The 22,257-nt window shown below is 47.3% G+C and overlaps 1 long non-coding RNA gene across 1 annotated transcript in view; it reads right to left on the bottom strand.

The window, feature by feature from the left end:
* Positions 1–16,388, bottom strand: part of LOC143942114 (uncharacterized) — a 30,627-nt gene extending 14,239 nt beyond the window's left edge. Inside the window, exons 1-2 of the long non-coding RNA XR_013264690.1 lie at positions 16,304–16,388; positions 15,930–16,104 (exon numbers count right to left, since the gene is read on the bottom strand). This is a non-coding gene — a long non-coding RNA (uncharacterized LOC143942114). The remainder of the gene's footprint in view (positions 1–15,929; positions 16,105–16,303) is intronic.
* Positions 16,389–22,257: the final 5,869 nt, after the last annotated feature.

Genomic DNA, 22,257 nt, shown 5'->3' with positions numbered 1-22,257 from the left:
CCAATGCCTGCACTACTGATACCAAGAGGTAAATCTCGAACAAAGCCAATGTCCCTGCAAACCCTGGAATAGCCAAGATCTCATCTGGCCATGACCCAGCTAGCCAGTGAGCGCCAAAAATACCCTCTAATAGCCTTTGGTGGCTGCTGCATTAGTCAAGACTTGAGAAAAACCAACTCTGCAGGGATGAATATGGAGATTCCCTTCCACTGTTGGAGGAACTCGTCCCTCATACGCAAGTCAGATAGAGCCGCAGGATCTAATTTGACCCGAGTCATTGGCTAAAGGCAACAAGGCTCACAACCGAGAAATTGACGAGGGGGAATGATCCTCACAGCAAAATTTAGCATGCCCAACAATGACTGCAATTCTACTTTGGAACAGGCCTGGGATGTCGTAAACACATGTATATGGTCTCTGATCCTCTCTGGCTTATCTGTAGGCAGACTGGCCTGCATGGCCTGAGTTTTGGTGTGATTCCCAGGAACGTAACTGCAGTCATCGGACCTTCCATTTTCCTTGCCATCAGAGGGACGTTAAGAGCAGCAAAAGTGATGTCAGTTTCCGTAGATCAGCGGGGGCCTGTTTGGAACCTTCAATGAGGAGGAAATCATGCAGATAGTGGATGACTTCATGACAGCGTACTATATTGTGAGTCTCAAGCTGAGTGTCTGCGCAAAAGTATCCAACAGCCACAGGCTGGCTTTTGGACCCAAAGATTAGTTTAGTAGCAAAATACAGACCCCCCTCCTCCCCACTTTATCCCTTGCCACTGCCAGAGTGATGGCAGAATGGGGAGGAGTTTGAAAGCATCCGCTATGTCAGCTTTGGACAGCCAATCGTCCTCACCAACCCCGTTGATACGATGTATCACCTGATCCACTCATACACACTTGTCATGGTTGAAGTGGTTACAAATCTGCGAAAAAAAATAAAATAAATGAATCAGCCGACCTAACTGTCAAAAGAAGCATAATGAGCTGGAGCCATGAGTAAACTAGGGAAAGCCCTGGACGAACCCGGTGGGGCGGCACAGTGGTGTAGTGGTTAGCACTCTCACCTAGCAGTAAGAAGGGTCGCTGGTTCGTATCCCAACCACGACACTACCTGCCTGGAGTTTGCATGTTCTCCCTGTGCCTGCATGGGTTTCCTCCGGGTACTCCGGTTTCCTCCCACACTCCAAAGACATGCAGGTAGGTTAATTGATTTCTGTCCAAAATTGGCCCTAGTATATGAATGGGAGCCTTGGATTGTGGGCTCCATGAGGGTAGGGACCAATGTGAGTGTACAATATACAGGGATAGGGACAATTGTAGACACTTGCTCAGGTTGAACTAGATGGACTGGTGTCTTTATTCAACCTTACTATGTAACTATGTTCCGCTTTGGGCACTAGTACATGGTATGAGAGGACAACTGACATGCCGCACAACTGGTGACCTCAGCCCAGCAAAATGTTGGCAAAACAGCTCTGTCTATATTGCTCCAGACTGTTACCACCTGGTGTTGTGCAAAAATAGCAGTGGCTTTGGTGGAATAAGAACGATGATAATCAAAAAGCCAAACCCCCGTACTTCTGACCCAATTCCACCACCGCATAGAGGTAAAGATCCAGCTCCCCCCTCCTCTGGGGGCTCACAGATAATATCCCTAAATAAACTGAAGGGCAGCACAACCCTGGGATGGAGAGCTTACAGTTGAGCCTGTGGTGCCTGGTCTTAACAACCCCAGAAACCTCACCGCAAGCGTACTACTTGTTGTTGGCAAGATCGTGGGTGGCAATTAACAGGGATGCCAAATTGACATCTCTGCCACCTAAAATATCTCTTAACATGCCCAGGGATAAAAAGTGCCGGGGTAATGCAGAGAGCACTTGCACTTTACCTAAGGCTAAAGACACAGGGTTTGGTACCAAGGGGGTCCAGGAACCTGCTGGCATCCCTGGAATGGCAGGATCCACCAGGGCCAGACTTGGATGGATTTCCAAAAACTCAACCCCAGCCCTCAACTCCTGACAGGAGGTCGCCAGTGAGTTCAGAGTGAAGTGAGGGGGATGAAGCGATAGTCCGTAGGGTAACCTACTCCACATTTGAGCCAGAGGCACAGAGAAACAACAACCTGAGAAGTTCAGCCTTTCGAGCCGAAGCCAGGTATGAAATACCCCTGCACTGTAACTCCGCCTCAGGACGGTCCACATGCTGCCCCATAACTTGGCATATGCCAAGGAATGAGCCCCAAGCAACCGAACACACTTCATGTGGCCATGGACACTGAACCCAACATGGCTCCAGCAACATAATTCCCACAAACCTCCAAGCCATACTAAGCCGTGCCCAGTGTCCTCATTCTACATGTGCTGCACCCCTGTATTTACCCATGCAAGGTATTTTACAATAGTTTCCAGAACTTCAGCTGAATGACACACTCCCCCTTACCCCAACCTTCCCAGTGTGAGCCCCTCCACTCCCCCCCAGTCACCATGGGGAGCGGGCATTCCAAAGGCCATCACCGTGGCCCAGAACACACTAGAAGCGGGCACCCCCCTGCCCCAATACCTGTATCAGTTTACAGTTGAGGAAGCGTGCGCTGGTTGCACCATCCCCCCGTGGACAAGGAAAAAACTTCCAGATACAGAGCCACACCCCCCCCCCCCCCGCCACCAACCTCCCCATTGTGAAAGGGCCCCCAAAACAGCCTGACCCATCCGGACACCATGCAGAGTGGGCCCCTGGCCAACATCGCAGTCATGAAACAGTCCAGTCATGGGGCCCTTCCCCCTCCCGTTGCCACCCCCACAACCGATACCTGTGAGAAGCGACCCTAGCTGCACGTCCACCTTGCCGCAAAGAAACCCAGAAATGACAGGCAGTCGCACAGAAAATGACGCAACACGAGAGAACAGTCGACAGGCAATGGAGGATACAGGGTGGGTTTACATACAGCCCGACTCCTACTACAGCCTTTCCATTTATCCTCTCCCTCTACTGAAATACTGATGTTATGCTGCACAAACAGCTCCTCTTTCACAAACAGAGGTCTGGGGTAAAGCACCAGGAAACAGTTACTTATGGCAACAGAAATCAGTCATATTAGAGTATCAAAATTCAGATTTATTGTAATAATTTAAAACAGATTAGAGAAGCACGGATTAAGAATGCAATGATATAAGGAGTGCTGGACATGACAGTGTGGATGAGGGACACAGAGGGTTAAGCTTTATGGGTGGAGCTGAGGAAAAAGGTTTGCAGGAAACAAGTTCAGTGTAGGGGAGGGGTCATATAAAAGGGAGGGGTGTGGCTTTAGGGGATCATTCGGATCCCAGCGTGACACAGAGGAGGCAGTTTTTCGCTGCTCCTCTGTCATGGCCGACCTGGACGGAATCTTCGCGCGACTGCGGCGGGCGGCGGAGGTGCACGGCGTGGACTGGCTGCGGGACCGTGTGGGGGACCTGGCGGACGGCGCGGAGGACGTCAGCGGGACAGGTGAGGTGCAGCTGCGCGCGCGGAGGTCTCGGCCTCCGGCGCGTTTTTCTCCTGGGCCTACACCTCGGCCACCTCGTGATTCCCGGAGCCCGGGGGAGGACCGTTCGGTCCCCCCGGCGAAACGACCGGTACTCTGCTCTCCCCGGTCCGGGCGGTCGTTACGCCGCCGACCGGAGGGGGGCGGGGCTTCGCGGCAGCATGGCGTTGGCTCCGGGCCTGAACGGGGCCCGGTGGAAGGGGGGGCGTGCGGGGGGCTCGGGGTCTTGCCTTCAGGGGGGTGAGCACCTGGCGGGTGATCCGCAGCCTGGGGTCTCAGGGGCTGGAGTCCGCGCGGTGGGGGGACGGGGGGGGGGGTGACTCCGGGGGCCGCCAAGGTGCCTGGCAGGGCCGGTTTTAGACGCCGGCATGCTGGGGGCGGTGGGGGACGACGGGCATTGCCGGCTGTTCCGGATCGCATGGACCGGGAGGACCGCTCAGAGCACAGGGGGATGGCAGCGTCCCCGGTGCGCGCTGGGGAGGTCGGGTCCGAGAGTGAGCTGTCCCAGGAGGATGACGTGTCCTTTGCTGCGCCTGGACTGGTGCAGGTCGGCGGGGCCCCAGAGGGGCCAGGTAAGTTGCAGGATTCTTCTTTGCTGACGGAAGCCCTGCGTGGTTTGATGGGGGTGGCACAGGGGGGTTCTGGGGCCCCGGGGTCCCGGGACGGCTTGGGGGGGTTTCGGTTGGTCCATCGGGGGGGCGGGGGGCAGGTTGCCTCGGGGGGGGGCCCTCGGGTCCGCTGCAGGAGCTGTTGGAGGGGTTGCAGGCCCTGGTGGGCAGGTTTGCAGGGGGCTCAGGGACGCCACAGGTGGGCCCCTGGCTGAGTCAAGGGGTGGGGGCCAGGGGGTCCGGGGCTGCGCCGGTGGTGGACGCCCCGACCGCGGTGGCGTCGGGGGATGTGGACGCGGGGGCTGGGGGTTCCCCCGGTGGCCGCGGACCCAGGGGCGCGGTCCGATGTGGTTAGGCTCGCGGATGCAGCCCGGTGTGAAGTCTATGTGTGCTTTGAGGGCCCGTTGGGGGCACATTTGGAGCAGGAGGTGCGGGACAAGATCGGCAAGGGTGAGTATGTGGAGATTTTCTCTTTGCTCCCCCTCGAGAAGTTTAACTTGGATAGGGTCAAGCCGGACAGTTCCAAGAAGGACGACGAGGAGAAGCGTAGGTATCGGCTGATCCCGCGCACGTTTGCGAATTGGCTTCAGGCGTTCGCTATCTTGGCTAGCGTGATAGGGGAAAAGAACCCCGAGCATTGCTCGGCGTTTTGTTATATGGACGCGATTGGTGAGGCTTATCGGGTGTATGGGGGGTTGGCGTGGCTGCGCTATGACGAGCAGTTCCGGCAGCGTAAGGCGGTGCGGGGGGAACTGCGCTGGGACCACAAGGACATAAGCCTCTGGATGAGGCTTATGTCTGTGGCGCGGACGCCTACTCTGTTTCTTCAGGGGGGGGCCGGGAGTGCGTCGTCCTCGGGGCTGCCGGCCGGAAAGAAGTGGGGGGTGTGCTGGCCCTTTAATGAAGGGGCTTGTAAATTCGGGGGCGCTTGCCGATTCAAACACGAGTGCTCCGGTTGCGGGGGCAACCACGCCCTGTCCCGCTGTTTCAAAAAGGGTAAGAGCGCCGGCGACGCCGGTCACAAAAGGGATGACGCCGGTGAACCTGGAAAGGATGCTTCCTTTCCTAAATAGGAATCCGGATAGTGAGGCGGCGCGGGGGTTGATTTTGGGTTTTCGGGACGGTTTCAAGATTTCCTGTTCATTGGCGGGGGTGCCGCCGATAGCTCGGAACTTGCGATCAGCATTGGATCACCCGGGGGTGGTCGACGAAAAATTGGGTAAGGAGGTGGCGCTGGGCCGGATGGGCGGGCCTTTCGAAGTGCAACCGTGGGGAGACCTGGTGGTTTCCCCGCTGGGTGTAGTTCCTAAGAAGGAGCCGGGGAAGTTTCGCTTGATTCATCATCTGTCTTTTCCGAAAGGGGGGTCGGTCAACGATTTCATTGACCCGGAGGCGTGTACGGTTTCCTACACGTCTTTTGATGCGGCAGTTCGGTGGGTCAGGCGGTATGGTCGCGGGGCAAGGCAGATGTGGAATCGGCATTTCGGTTGCTACCGGTCCACTCGGACAGCTTCCGGCTGTTGGGGTGCCATTGGCGGGGCAAGTTCTATGTGGATTTGTGCCTGCGCATGGGTTGTTCCATTTCCTGCGCCTATTTTGAAGCTTTTAGCTCGTTTTTGGAATGGGTGGTGAGAGACATTTCGGGCCTGGAGTCGGTCATCCACTATTTGGACGACTTTCTGTGCGTGGGCCCGCCTGCCTCCAATGTGTGTGCGATTCTTCTGTCCACGTTGCAGCACATTGCGGGCAGGTTCGGGGTGCCATTGGCGGGGGACAAGACGGAAGGCCCGGTTACGGAATTGAGTTTTTTGGGGATAGTGATTGATTCGCTGGCAATGGAGTGTCGATTGCCAGAGAATAAATTACGGGATCTGCAAGCAGAGTTGGCGGGGATGCAGGGCCGGCAGAAGGTTCAGCTTAGGGCCCTGCAGTCCCTGTTAGGCAAGCTGAATTTCGCTTGCCGGATCATCCCTATGGGCCGGGTGTTCTGCCGACGGCTGTCGGGGGCCACCGCCGGGGTGACAGGACCTAACCATTTTGTGCGGTTACGGAAGGAACACAGGGAGGACCTACGGGCGTGGCATGAATTTTTGGCATCTTATAACGGGCGGGCCATGTGGATGTCGGGGCCAGTGAGCAATTTCGATGTGGAGTTGGTCACTGATGCGGCTGGGTCTGCGGGTTATGGGGCATTTTTTCGGGGACGGTGGAGTGCTGAACCTTGGCCGCGCTCGTGGGAGGTTGAAGGGTTGCTGAGCAATTTGGTTCTGCTTGAATTATTCCCGGTGGTGTTGGCGTTGGAGCTGTGGGGGGAGGAGTTTCGGAATTTGAAGTTGCGCATCAATTGCGATAACATGGGGGTGGTTCAGGTCATCAATCGGATGACTGCTTCCTCGCCCCCGGTCATCCGGCTGCTACGGCAGCTGGTTTTTTGGTGTTTGAGGCTCAATGTTTACGTTTATGCAGTGCACATACCTGGGGTAGAGAATTCCTTGGCTGACTCGCTCTCTCGTTTTCAGTGGGACAAGTTCCGGCAGCTGGCGCCGGGAGCGGAGGAGTCGGGGGCGCCCTGCCCCGGGTGGATGTGGGAGCTGCCCTCGGAATCGCTGCAGGTTGGTTAAAGGTCACTGAGGGGACTGTCGCCTGCGTCTATTGAGCGGAAGCTGGCGGGGTTGGCCTTTTTTGTTTAAGCTGTGGGGCGAGCCGGACGGGACGAAGGATTTTTGGGTGCGGCAAACGTTGAGGGGGTACAGGAAAGATCGGAGGGGGTCGGGATGCGCGCCGGCCAGTGTCTTTGACAATTTGGTGTCAATTTGTTCTCGGCTGGTGGACATTTGTTCTGCTTACGAGGCCGTTCTGTTTGCGGCTTTTTCATTGGCATTCTATGGGGCGTTTAGGATAGGGGAGTTGGTGTGTCGCTCAAAACGGGTGGCTGGGGGTTTGTTGGATCAGGATGTACAGGTGGCTGCTGATTGGGTGAGTATAAGGTTGCGTAGGTCCAAGACTGACCAACGGGGTAAGGGAGTGGCGATTACACTGCTCGCCTTGCCGGGCTCGGCTGTGTGTCCGGTGGCGGCGGTACGGGCTTTCCGGGCGGTGCGGCCTGAGGGGGCGGGCCCCTTTTTGATGCATGCAGAGGGCTCTTTTCTATCCAGGTTTCAGTTTGTGGCGGTTTTCCGTCAATGCCTGCGGGCGGTGGGTTTGGATGAACGGGAATACGCGTCACATTCTTTCCGGATCGGGGCGGCCACGGAAGCTGCTCGATGTGGGCTGGAGGAGGCGGTTGTTCGCCGGATTGGTAGGTGGGAGTCTAGGAGGTTCCGCTCCTATGTCCGGCCGCAGTTGGTCCTGGGGTAATTGGGGGGCGGCTGGGAGTGTTTTTGCTGTTGGGAATTTTTGGGGGAGTACTGTGTTTGCGAGTATTACGTTGGTTGTTGTGTTATTTCTTTTGTTTTTATTCCAGATGGAGGTTCTCCGTGCCTCGTTTGGATCCTGGGGCATTCGTACGTGTGCTGGGGGGCCAGGAGAGGTGATTCCCGGCCGGCAGGCAGGCAATTGGGTATCCCTAGGCGGGAGGATAGGGTGATGTGGCTGGGGTTCCCGGGTATGCGGTGGGAGCGTGTTATGAGGGAGGTGGAACGCTTGGCTTTGAGGGACAGGCCCCCGGATGTGCTGGTTATTCACGCGGGGGGGCAACGACTTGGGCGTTCGGAAGGTGAAGGACATTTTAGCGGACATTAAGGCGGATGTGTTGCGCCTGCGGGTCCTTTTTCCGGGTACCATTTTGGTGTGGTCGGACATTGTGGCCAGAACGGTGTGGCGGTGGGCTAGGTCTTTGGCCAGCATTGAGAAAACAAGGATCAGGGTGAATAAAGTGGTTGGGAGGTTTGTGGTGCAGAACGGGGGCATTGTGGTTCGGCATCGGGAGTTGGAGGTGAACGTTGGTCTTTATCTTCGGAAGGATGGCGTTCACCTCTCGGACGTGGGTATTGACCTTTGGTCATTGGGTCTGCAGGAGGGTGTACAAAAAGCTCTTCGGGTGTGGGGTGGCCCTCAAGGTTGAGGGGGTCACCCTTTCGGGCTGTGGCGGTGTGTTTTCTGGTGGTTTCTGACGGTAGACAGGTACTCAGAAGGGATCTGAGGGTGTGGGGGGCTCATCTAACGATCGGCCCCTCTGTGTATTCCTGAACGTTGAAGGGAATACGGTTATGTTCACTGGCGGAAGTTGTCTCCGACCGGTCACAGGTGGAGTTGGTCAGGTGTACCGCAGTGATTTGGTATTGGCTTAAGTGGGGTCACCGTCAGATCACCAGAATGGGCAGTTAATGTTATTTAATGTGGTTTAATGTTAAGTTATTTATATTTATATATTTATATATTTTCATATTTACAAGTTATTGGAGTGAATTTTGAGTTATGTTTAATAAAGGCTGTTGTGGCCAGTTTACTCCAACCTATGGTGTGGTCTCGTTTCTAATAGGGGAAGGTATGGGTAAGGAATAATATAAGGGGAACATTCAGACTACACTAGTCAAGAGAAGCACGGATTAAGAATGCAATGATATAAGGAGTGCTGGACATGACAGTGTGGATGAGGGACACAGAGGGTTAAGCTTTATGGGTGGAGCTGAGGAAAAAGGTTTGCAGGAAACAAGTTCAGTGTAGGGGAGGGGTCATATAAAAGGGAGGGGTGTGGCTTTAGGGGATCATTCGGATCCCAGCGTGACACAGAGGAGGCAGTTTTTCCCGCCCTAATGTTATGCGTTTGTTTTGTTGTGTCGTTTGTTGCTGTTTTTTTCTTCTTTTGCAGGTTTCGTCGGTTGTCACGGCAGCGGAAGGTTTTCCTGTGTTGGCGGTGTGTTTTCTGGTGGTTTCTGACGGTAGACAGGTACTCAGAAGGGATCTGAGGGTGTGGGGGGCTCATCTAACGATCGGCCCCTCTGGGTATTCCTGAACGTTGGAGGGAATACGGTTATGTTCACTGGCGGAAGTTGTCTCCGACCGGTCACAGGTGGAGGCCTTTGGGAAGTTGGTCAGGTGTACCGCAGTGATTTGGTATTGGCTTAAGTGGGGTCACCGTCAGAGATCACCAGAATGGGCAGTTAATGTTATTTAATGTGGTTTAATGTTAATAAAGTTATTTATATATTTTCATATTTACAAGTTATTGGAGTGAATTTTGAGTTATGTTTAATAAAGGCTGTTGTGGCCAGTTTACTCCAACCTATGGTGTGGTCTCGTTTCTAATAGGGGAAGGTATGGGTAAGGAATATTATAAGGGGAACATTCAGACTACACTAGTCATGGCATAGGCCAATATCAGAGCAGAAGACAGCTTCACAAAAATGGCCAAACAAATCACTGGTGAAAATGAATCACATACACGCAGACACCCTAACCTGTGTGCTGCTATACAGCGTCCAGATGTCTCTTTTTAATTGTTATATGTTGTGTTTTGTGTCTGTGTGTATATGTGATAATTCATTTTCAGATTTTTTGATATTGGCCTATGACTATGCCAAATCGGTTTTAAATTGTTACCAGAAATCTGAATTTTGATACTCTAATATGACCGATTTCTGTTGCCATACGCAACTCTTTCCTGGTGCTTTACACTGAACTTCTGTTTGTGAGATATGCCTTTAGTTACAGTAACAGCACTCCACATGGTAAATGTTCCATGAGTGCACACCTCATCTGTTAAGGTGGATAAATATGTGCTAAGCCTGCGTTTCTGGTTTATTTAACCCTTCTCCTCTGGCCTACAGGGGTAGAGCTAAATCTAAGAAAGCATATGTCTATGTAGAGTGCTGAGAACTCTGGGAGATATAGTTTGGGATGGCAGCCATATAATGGGACCCATAGACTCTTTAGACTACAGATACCAATAGGAGGAGGAGAGAGGATTTTGTTAAAAACCTGGGAAATGTTCCTCCTCTTGGTGCCAAGGAGAAAAAGAGCACAGCACTTCTATCCAAGTATTCACCTACCAGCGTAGATGTGAGCCCGGGAGTGAGGAAACTTGGGGCAGCGCAGCACTGCCCACACCACAGATCCTGCACCGCTGAAGCTTCCACTCACCCTCTACTTCCCACCGCTGTTCACCGAAGATGTTCAGGGAGAGACTATGGGGGCCTCCTACAGCGAGTGTCCACAGCAACATCCTTGGAACTGGTGAGATGTCTATCTAATTATTAACACTGCTAGTAGAGACTGTCAATAAGACCAGGACACCAAGTGCATCCAGCCCATATCGCATCCTAACCAAACTTATTCTACAGCCATACCGAACTGTCACTGCATCTGAATCACATCTACTGTACCTTGCACCTGTGTCAAGATTATACCACACTTATACTGCATGCAGGTTAACTGACCTGTCAGCTGCAAGGACGCTCCAAGGGCCCCATTGATAGCTGGCAGAAGAACTTCCCCTCCCTTAATTCTACAAGCCCCCTTTGTTCCCCTTCCACTAACATACTTTTTTTGGACCGTGCAAACCAGGCTGGTCTAGGACTAGCATTGCCATCAAATGCAATCTGACAGTATAGTTCCAGCACTCGGTAGATTGCACTTTACTACTGCTCACTGCTACACTTGAGGTGGCCTAGCTACTGTTTATGCTGCTCTGCATGCTGAATGTCATCTTATGCCTGTATGTTAAAGTATATTGTTACCATTGTCAACTCATTTAATGCTGCCTAGTTACCAACCATATTGGGTGACAATATATTAAAGTTATATTAAAGCCTTTACTACCTGGTTTGATGCCTGTTTTATTGGGTACCAAGTATTACTTTCAGTGATTTCCTGTGATATTGTATGTTTGTACACTCAGCCTGGTGTGTTAGAAGGGCTGAGGTCCTTGAGAAGATTGAGGCAAAGAACAGAGGACCCACCCTAATCAGCAGCATAGCAGATGTATCATCCTTACATAGATGTGAAATTATATTACGCAGGCATAGTTAAGAGCAGCCCTACAATTGTGCTGGATAGATGTACAAAACTTTGCAGTATGTCAACTTATACGTAACAAATATAGTCCTCAATAGGTCCGAACAGGTCACGTGCTTGTAGTTTTCCCTACTGGGGAACAAATGTTATGATGTATTGATTAAAATTCCTTTGCAAAATGAAGTGAATCCTACATTACCTGTCAGAATATGCACAGCTGGAAACACTGGACCTGTTGCAAGGGGTGTATTTTGGCTTTCTGCTGCCCTAGGCAAGACTAAAATTGGGCACCACCCCATGTGTCCCATCCCAGCCACTTTAAAATAAATTGCACAAAGTACTACGTAAATTTTACCATCCATAGGCGATACTTTAAAAGCTTTCACAGGGTACCACTTTAGATTTAAAGAGGAAGTAAACCCTGATGGGTTTACTTCCTCTTTTTTTCCCTGCAAAGGTAAAGCATAATGGACTACTATGCATCGCATAGTAGCTCATTATGTGTCACTTACCTGACACAGGAGCCAGCGAAGTCGCCGCTGATCCCTGTAGTCCGCCGCGTCCATCTTGCTGGTGGCGTCTCGCAGCTCCGACCAATGACAGCGGCGAAGCCGCGATGACGTCACTCCCGCGCATGCGCACGGGAGTCGCGCCTCGCAGCTCCGCCGCTGTCATACGGCGAGGCCGCGATGACGTCACTCCCGCGCATGCGCACGGGAGTCGACAAATTTGGCAAATCCATTCTTGGACTTGCCGCATTTAGTGCGCATGCGCGCCGCTGTCTACGGCGCATGCGCCGTAGACAGCGGTGCCCATTTTCGGGCAAATATCTCCTAAACCATATAGGTTTAGGAGATATTACTTGGACCTACAGGTAAGCCTTAATCTAGGCTTACCTGTAGGTCAAAGTTGTTTGGAAGGGTTTACTTCCATTTTAAAGACCAGGTCTGGTGCTGGAATTATTGCCCATGATATCTTATGTTTGCTGTAATACCTCATGTGTGGGACGATCGCTGTTTTTGTGCGTGTGGGACCGACAAGCTTTAGCACTTTAGCAGGGGCACTTTATTTTTATTTTTTATTAATTTACACTGTCTCTCATTTTTTTATCACTTTTATTGCTGTCACAAGGAATGTAAACATCCTTGTGACAGCAATAGGCAGTGACAAGTACTCTTTAGAGATCTGGGTTCTATAAAACTCTAAATCCCTCCTCTGCCCTTAAAAGCATTCAAAACGCCAAGATCTGTATTTCTGAATGTTATTTTTAAAAACTGGTGCTGATAGTTTCCAAGTAAACCAGAAGTGACGTCATGTCATCGCTTCCGGTTTACTGTTACGAACAGCCTATCCTGGCTTTACTTGGCTGTCCAGCCAGCAGAGACGCCAGCTGGTCACTTGGGTCTCACGGTGGGATGGGAGAGCCCAGGAGAGCTGCAGAAGGGGGTGGGGGGATTGTCCCCTACCACTGCTTGTAATAGAAATCGAGTGGCTAGTAAGTGACTCTGATGGCTGTTACAAGAGAGCCAACTGCTGGCTCTAAAAAAAGATAAAGGGGTGATGCCTGCAGCTGTAAGCATCATTCCAGTACAGCTGCCACCTCCCTGAAAAATAGCACCCAAGGCCTTATTTGCCTTACGGTAGTTACACCTCTGCCTGCTACCCTTGCAATTTCTAAGTTACATATCTGATCCTACTGGCTATAGAACGTATATTTTTTAATATGAGCAAATGCACATGCTCCAATGACTAAAAACTATTTTAGTTGACAAGTTTGCACTGCCCCATTTAACGTTTAGTAGTATTTCCAAACAGACCTTACAGCCAATAGATTTCTGTTATCACAAAGACCGATCTAAGGCTTCACACCAAAAATTTGTAGCACTTTTAGAAGACCAATAAATTTTAAGTCATTTAAAGCTCCCCTATGCTGCAATGAAAATCTAAATGGCTGATGTGTACAGGCTTATTACTTATTCCTGAACAGTAGCAGAGCCTAAAAGATCAATTTATCTGAAGTTTTTTTTTTCTACTGCTATAAATAGTATATGCTGGGAAAGCACTCCTTGCAGGATGTTTGGCTATATCTAGGTACAGATTGTCAGCTTAAACTTTGCAGGAAAGAGATAGGATTCCTACCCTGGGGTGGCAGTCTGAGGTGAGAGTGTATGGTAAGAACAGATTGCATGCCCCAGGCATCAAATGGGTTAAAAACGTCCACTGGCTTGAAGCACTTTGTTTAGAGCAATTGTGCGCTTTAACCCATAGAAACCATTCTAAAATAAGCCCTCTAAACAGTCGATACATATCTATATCGATATATGTCTATATCTATAAAAATAAAAGGAGACGGATGGGAAAGACATGGCAGAGTTCATTTAACCCTCAGGACATCAGGCCATGGTATAACTAGACAGTATGGCACTTGTGGTGTTAATAGCAAGAGGAGTTGTACTGTGGAAGCTCATTGTGTTATCGCAGCTGTCTCACTCATGGGGGTGTGAGTGGATTCTTATACAAGCCACCAGAATTCTTTCCCCCTACTTAGAAACAACCCAGTCAGATACTGCATTCCCTGGGAGGGGAGAAAGATAAGCGTGTATGGACTTAAAAAGAAATGCATGGGCATGGAACACAAAGCAAGAAGCTACATGTCTATTTTATATACATATAGTGTATGGTTACCATTGTTGAGAGGACATTGGATGAGGAATAAACAGGACACTAAACATATGAACATGGGCATATGTAAACATTATTTGCACATATAGTAGTTCATGAAATTTTTTTAATTTCAGCTAGTGTCTTCGAATGTAAGAATGGAACAGAGTCCACTTAAATTTTTGTTTTTAGTGTAAAACCTGAAAAATTCCCTTCTGTTTCCTCCTGGAACAATGCAGTAAAAACCTTGGTTCATACTGTGTCTCATAATCATAAAGCCAAGCTGTCTGCTTCTGCTGTCTGTGCTTCTCATCACCAGGGTTGTATGCAAACCAATGACCTTGATATAGTACCGAAATAGTAAAGGCTCGATTTTACAGCATACATTACTACATCATATAATTCAACCCTCAACTGTATTAGTGCTGGACACATAATGGAGCCCACACAGGATTTGTAGACAATATTTCCAGTTTTCTTTCATTGGATAAGTAATTGACACAACTTGCTTCTTCTCATGTGATTAACTTCTAGAGGTTTAGATTTTTTTTTATGGAAAGCAATAGCATGATTACTTTCTCACAAATGAACTGTATTTTCTGCCAAGATTGTTTTCTGGCTGTTATCTTGTGGCAATGAAAGCTGACCTTGCCATATTGGTTTTATGAAGTCCCATTTTCTAGGGAAACCCATCACAGCAGTGATGCTTCCTTTAGGCCTGTGTGTTGGGAGGTATTGAATATTGCAATGTCAGCAGCCTTTCATCTACAGTCATGAGTACATTTTTTGGCTCGGTATATGACCAGTATTAACTACCAGTATGCAAAATGTATATATTTAATGTAAAAATTAATTTATCTGCAGATAATACTTAGTCTGTTCCATACAGTAATGCCTAGGAGAAGTGTAAAAAGGCTGAAGATTTCTCTATCTTCAGTCTTCACTGCAAACACCAACACTAAGCCCCCGTACACACGGTCGGACATTCTGACAACAAAATCCACTGGATTTTTTCCACGGATTTTGTCCGAAACTGGCGTTGCATACACACAGTCGGACAAAGTTGTCAGAGAAAATCAGATTGTTCAGAACGTGATGACATTCGTTCGTTGCGACAGGACTACGTTGCGGCTAGTAGCCAATAGCTTTGGTCTCGTAATTTGATCTGAGCATGCGTGGCGCTTTGTCCGATCAGAATTCTCTACAAACGATCGGAAAAAGTCCGATCAGATTTTGTTGTCGGAAAATTTGAGGTCCTGCTTTCAAATTTTTTCCGGCGGAAATTCCGACGGAAAAAGTCCGATAGAGCCCACACACAATCGGATTTTCTGACAATATAATCTGATCGGACCTATTCCGCCGGAATTTCCGACCGTGTGTACAGGGCATAAGAATCATTAAAAAACAGTACACTGAAGACATTTCTGTATTCACCTATCCTATCTCAACCAGGGCTTAGTAGAACCATGAAGAAGTTTGATTGGTGAATGAAAACGCATCAACTGTAAGGTTGTAGAAGCACTTGTACTTTTTTCCTCATGGTATTCTTCAATTTTTGTGATGTAAACCTCTGCACCTGTGAGCATGCATTTTATTGTTTTTTTATTTCAATTTCAATAAATACCTTTTTACGCCTTCCCTTCTTTAGTTTTTGTAGTTCTATTTTAAGGAAGGCTGGTTTACGGGCTAGCATGATGTAGATATAAATGCATTTCAGACATTGACAAGGTACGATTAACTGTCTGTTCCTCAACTCTAAACCATGCAGTAGACAAAAAAAATAAATCCTAAATTACCCCAAGTATAAATGCATATAAACAAAGGGGTTGATTTACTAAACCCGGAGAATGCAAAATCTGGTGAAGTTGTGCCTGGTAGCCAATCAACTTGTTCAATTAAGCATTGTAAAAAAACCTGGAAGCGGATTGATTTCTGTGCAGAGCTGCACCAGATTTTCCACTCTCTGGTTTTAGTAAATCAACCCCATGGTGTATTCAGTAAAAGCCAAGCTTGCCTGCTGCTTTTACTCCTAAGTGATCTCACTTTCCAGTGTGGCATGAATGTCTTTGCCCAGTCCAAGACTCTTTAAAGCATGAAAATACAAGAAACTTATATTTAGTAACCCCCCCGCCCACATTTAAAAATACTAGATTAAAAAAATATTATCAGTAAAAGAAAAAAAAATACCTTGGACCCTGCCTTTTGACCTGCTTGCCTCCTAGGCACTGGTAATCCCAAAACTCGCAAGATTTTTCTCCTTCACAGTGCACACATTTTGGATAAAGTCGTCAGGTTTTTAATGCCGTCTTCAGTACTTGAGGGTGAATCTTCCTAAAGGTGGATAGTTTATAGCCCTTTCAGCCTGCATCAAAGGAAAGCAATATGTTAGTATGGTTTGGTGCTAGTGTAATGGACCTTTGCGGGAATTACACAGCTTAGAAAGAGGACATACCACGCAAGTGGAATGCTTTTGATACATTTTTACTCCAATTTATCTGCCCTTAATACTAATAAGCTAAAAATATTTAAAGAAAACCTGTATTGAGAGAATGGAAGCTGACCTCTACTTCTAAAAATGATGGTAAACCTGACTGTCATGCCGACCCAGTGGCTTTAAAGCCCAACTCAGGGTACCTTTAATTTTTTTCAGTTTTCAACCTTTCACTATGAGCAGAGGCACAGTGCCAGGTCTGGTGTCTGTCATAGACACCTTTCAGATGCAATGGGGAGTGCACGCATGTTTCAGGCATATGTCTCAGAAAGTTATGCCACGTACACAAGTCAGAATTTCGGCCAGCAAAAGACTGATGTGAGCTTTTCATCAGAAAATATGACCGTGTGTATGCTCCATCAGAATTTTGCTGGCCGAATTTCCACCAGCAAAATATTGAGAGCAGGTTCTCATTCCAATCGTGTGTATGCAATTCCGACGTGCAAATACTCACGCATGCTCAAAATCAACTGAGACAGAAGTTATTGGCTACTGGCTATTGAACTTCTAGTCCTGTTGTACGTGTTCTATGTCACCGCGTTCTTGACTGTCAGAATTTGGTGTGACCGTGTGTATGCAAGACAGCTTGAGAGAAATCCCGTCGGAAATTCCGTCGGGAAAACCATCAGAACTTGTGTGCACGTGGCATTAGAATTACGGCAGGCTCTGTGGCATCCAAGCTTTTTGGACATTTATGCATAAAACTGTTGTCAATAGACCTATCCTTTAAAATCCAGTACAGAAAAAAAAGTTGGTATATTAACCACTTCCTGACCAGCGCACGACGATGTAAGTCGACAGAATGGCACGGGCAGGCATATTGGCGTACAGGTACGTCCAATATTCGATGCCGCCCTGCCATCGGGAACGTGCCGCCTGCGGCGCGCTCCCACGCTGGTCGGGACCCCCGTAAGTCCAGTCGCGGGACCCGCGGACTCGATCGCCGCGGGCATCTCCGCGATCATCTCACGGAGCGGCCGAATGGAGGAAATGCTGTGTAAACAACATTTCTCCATTCTGCCTAGCAACTAGTGACGCTGATCTCTGCTCCATGTGATTGGAGCAGAGATCAGTGTACACTAAATGAAAGCCCAACCCCCCCACAGTTAGTAACACACCCCTAGGAACACTTAACCCCTACACTGCCACCCACTGGTTAACCCTTTCACTGCCAGTGTCATTTACACAGGAATCACTGCATTTATATAGCAGTGATTACTGTATAAATGACAATGGTCCCAAAAATGTGTCAAAAATGTCCGATGGGTCCCCCACAATGTCGCAGTCACAATAAAAATCGCAGATCGCCGCCATTACTAGTAAAAAAAAAAATAATAAAAAATTATTAATAAAAATGCTATAAAACTATCCTTATTTTGTAAACGCTATAACTTTTGCGTAAACCAATCAATAATCGCTTATTGCGATTTTTTTTACCAAAAATATGTAGAAGAATACGTATCGGCCTAAACTGAGAGAAAAAATGTTTTTTATATATTTTTGGGGGATATTTATTATAACAAAAAGTAAAAAATAATGCGTTTTTTTCAAAATTGTCGCTCTATTTTTGATTATAGCGAAAAAAATAAAAACCGCAGGGGTGATCAAATACCACCAAAAGAAAGCTCTATTTGTGGTAAAAAAAGGACGTCAATTTTGTTTGGGAGCCACGTCGCACGACCGCGCAATTGTCAGTTAAAGCGACGCAGTGCCGAATCGCAAAAAGTGGTCTGGTCTTTGACCAGCAAAATGGTCCGGTCTGCAAGTGGTTAATGGTAGTATTTACACTACAGTTTCTGTACCAGAGGGTGATTGTGTCTCTGGAACCTATAAACAATGGTTGGCCAAGATACAGCACTTTAAATTATTTTCTAAGGCTAATGAGAATTGTAATGGGAAGTTTTAAAAAATTACATATGCAAATATATTTTAGCTTCTGCATACCATTATTAAATTCACATTATAAAGCTCCATGTAACATTATTTGAATTAAAAGATAGGCCCTTAAGCAATAAATCTTTGTAATATGCCTTTGCACAGAAATGATCTGACAGGTTATTTCACAATGAAGCAAGAGACTAGCCTTTTGTTAGCCGAAGTCGTATTTACTGCCCAGTGTTGTATCACAACCTAAAGTGCATTATCCATCTTCCTAATCAGCTAATATGGCAGTTAGCCGACTTCACTGGTCTCCAGAGCTTTCCACCAGCACCTCAGCTTCTATCCATATTTTGTCTGTAACAAGTGGCTGTGGATTGCAAATCCATCTTCTATATTTGTAATCTTTTTGATACATGTGAACCACATTTATATCTCCCATTACGTTATAGTACCTTTGAACTCAATTTAGAAAAAAATTCAACTATTTTACCCTAATGCATTTTCATACTATTGAAAATCTACAGACCTTAATATATTTATTAATGGGGCCTGCATGGCTCTAGTTATGGAAAAACTACAGTAAATCCCTGCCATTGAAACCTTCAGCATGCACCTTAACTTTTATTGTTTTACTACTGTAATAAATACATTTGGCTGTTTTAACTCCTACAGCGTTCCTCAACCACACCTAAGAGGGCACAGACTGGAATAATCATAGCAAGCAATAAGAATTCCTTTTTTCTGACTTGACTTCATCACCCTGAAATCCGACTCGTTACTGTGTATGCACAGTCTTAAGCCAGATTTTGTTCATATACAGTATGTAGACAATTAATTTTAATATTTAACTTTTGGGTTTCACCAAGTGAATCATCTATTTTCACTATATGTACAGTTGTGCTCGTAAGTTTATATACCCGGGCAGAATTTATGATTTCTTGGCCATTTTACAGAGAATATGGATAACAAAAACTTTCCTTCACTCATGGTTAGTGATTGGCTGACGCCATTATCAATCAACTCTGTTTTACTCTTTAAATCATAATGGCAACAGAAACTACCCAAATGACCCTGATCAAAAGTTTACATACCCTGGTGATTTTGGCCTGATAACATGCACACAAGTTGACACAAAGGGGTTTGAATGGCTATTAAAGGTAACCATCCTCACCTATGATCTGTTTGCTTGATTAGTGTGTGTGCATATAAAAGGTAAATGCATTTCTGGACTCCTGGCAGACCCTTGTATCTTTCATCCAGTGCAACACTGACATTTCTGGATTCAGAGTCATGGGAAAGCAAAAGAATTGTCAAAGGATCTGATGGTAAAGGTAGTTGAACTGTATAAACAGGAAAGGGATATAAAAAGATATTCAAGGAATTGAGAATGCCAATCAGCAGTGTTCAAACTAATCAAGAAGTGGAAAAGGGGTTCTGTTGAAACCAAACCACGGTCAGGTAGACCAACTAAAATTTCAGCCAAAATGCCAGGAAAATTGTTTCGGGATGCAAAGAAAAACCCACAAATAACTTCAAGTGAAATACAGGACTCTGAAAGCACGCCGTATGTCTTTCAAAATGCACAATAAGGAGGCACTTGAAGAATGATGGGCTGCATAGTCGAGTTGCCTGAAGAAAGCCATTGCTACGTAAATGCCACAAAGTATCACGCTTATAATACGCCAAACAGCACAGAGACAAGCCTCAAACCTTCTGGCACAAAGTCATTTGGAGTGATGAGACCAAAATGTAGCTTTTTGGCCACAACCATAAACACTACATTTGGAGATGAGTCAACAAGGCCTATGATGAAAGGTACGGAGGTGGATTGCTGATGTTTTTGGGATGTGTGAGCTACAAAGGTACAGGAAATTTGGTCAAAATTGTTGGCAAGATGAATGCAGTATGTTATCAAAAAATACTGGAGGAACATTTGCATTCAGCCAAGAAGCTGCGCATGGGACTTATTTGGACATTCTAACAAGACAATAAACCAAAACACAAGGCCAAGTCGACCTGTCATTGGGTACAGCAGAATAAAAGGAAGGTTTTGGAGTAGCCATCTTAGTCTCCTGACCTCAATATCATTGAGTCACTCTGGGGTGATCTCAGACGTGTAAATTCATGTAAGACAGCCCAAGAATTTACAGGAATGGGCAGCTTTACCATCTGAGAAGATAAAAAGCCTCATCCACAAATACCACACAAAGACTTCAAGTTGTCATTGATGTTAAAGGGGGCAACACAGTTTTAAGAACTGGGGAATGTAAACTTATGATCAGAGTCATTTGGGTAGTTTCCTTTGCCATTATGATTTAAAGAGAATAAACAGTTGATTGATAATACATCATTCATATTCTATGAAAAATGGCCAAGAAATCAGAAATTCTGACAGGTAAACTTATGAGAACAGTTGTATGTCTGGTAGTTATGCTGTCATCAATAGCTTAGCTGTGTTTGAAGAAGATAGGGACGCCAGTCAACTTTGTGGTAATATGCAATTATGTACTTCTTTGTACATTCTATGATAGTATCTGGGTAACAGTCTGAACAACTCTCAACTCTTTTGTTATGGTGTTATGATTTTCCATAGGTTTCAATATTAAAAATAAATGTTTTTCAAACAGTTACTGCTGAGCCATGCTGGGAAGTCACAATTTGCTTCCCTTGAAGAACCCTTCCAAATAGATCCATGTAATGTTCTTCACAACTTCAGTCAGCAGAAAGTTGTAACCAACATTTACAATCTATTGCAAACATTTTACAACTGCTTTACTGCCATTGGAGCGTTACTAGAATCCTCAGGGCCCTGATGCAAGAAACCATGGAGGACCCCCCTGACCCCTGGACAGGGCTCTTTTCTCCGAGCCTGATGGTGGATCACCAGGGCCCAGTCACAGGTGGGTGGCTGCATATAAAAGAAACGATTTTCTCCATCTCCCTCTTGGGTCTCCTCTCACCCCGCAGGCATTCAGCAGCTGCAGGAGGAAAATGGAGAGATGGGTTCCTCCATGTCAGTGTTTCTCAATCTTTTTCCAGTCAGGGCACCATTGAAGTACACCCCTAGGTGAATGAGGCTGCACTGCAACCACCCTGTCAACTGTGTGCATTGCATGTAGTGGCAGCATAGTGATGATGCATTTAAGGGGTTAAAACAGTTGGTCAGTAGGAAACATATTGCCACTTTACCGGCTGTCAAATGCCTCTGAAAAGCAATCTGAGCATGGATCACTTTTCAGAGGAACAGCTTTTTTTGTTTTTTGGTACTATGAACAAGCAAAAAAAAATTGGTTCTGATTGTATACATATAGGGGGTCCAGATTAAATGTGCATACATGTAAACACACACATACAAAATAAATGCACATATGCACGCATATTTAAACAAGTGGCGGCTGGTTGTCAACATTTTTAGGGGGGTGCAAGCAAACTGAAAAATTCTGAAAAAAAAACGCATCAATTGCAGCCACTGTGCCCATCAAATGCCACTGGCGTGCCCATCAAAAGCTAAAACTGCCATCGAATGCTGCCACTGTGAATCCGCCCTCCCGCCCGCTCACCATCTGTCCGGCACTAACCCTATCTCAGTGGGGCAGCGGGTGACAGCCATGAGAGGGGTCCTCCATGCATCTCCTGCCGTCCTCATCTCCCATCCTCTCCTCCTGATAGGTGTCCAATAGCCGCGCCTGTTTCAGCCAATCAGCTAATTGGCGGAGAGGCTGTTCAGTGTTAAGTGAATATTAATTCGCTTTTCTAACACACCTGGGTGGACTGAGCGTCAAGCATGGCGCTTGCTGTTCACCTATTTTGAAGCCTAACAGAGCCTATAAATCTAATCATGTGCTTCAAAAACCCCCCCCCCCGCCGATGTAATTCAGGCACCCGAAAAGGGGCCGGACACCTAAATATGGGGGGACGACAGCAGTGGCCATGGTCATAGAGGAGGGTGGCTGGAGAGAGGGGGCAGCGCCTTTGCGCCCTTATGGACATACTGCCACTGATAAACACATTCACACACACACATAAATACACATACAGTAGATAGTTGTATTAAAAAAACGGCAGACCTTTACCTTAGCTCTTCCTGTCGGGTACTGCACTGTAGGGGGAGACAAAGCACAGCACACAACATGCTTTCACTTT

This window comes from Lithobates pipiens, unplaced genomic scaffold (genome assembly GCF_037356315.1).
Source record: "Lithobates pipiens isolate NorthernLeopardFrog02 unplaced genomic scaffold, aLitPip1_a1.2 Scaffold_30, whole genome shotgun sequence".
NCBI classification, from domain to species: Eukaryota; Metazoa; Chordata; class Amphibia; order Anura; family Ranidae; genus Lithobates; species Lithobates pipiens.
Note: the sequence above shows the minus strand (reverse complement) of the source record. Positions and strands in the feature narration are given on the sequence as shown.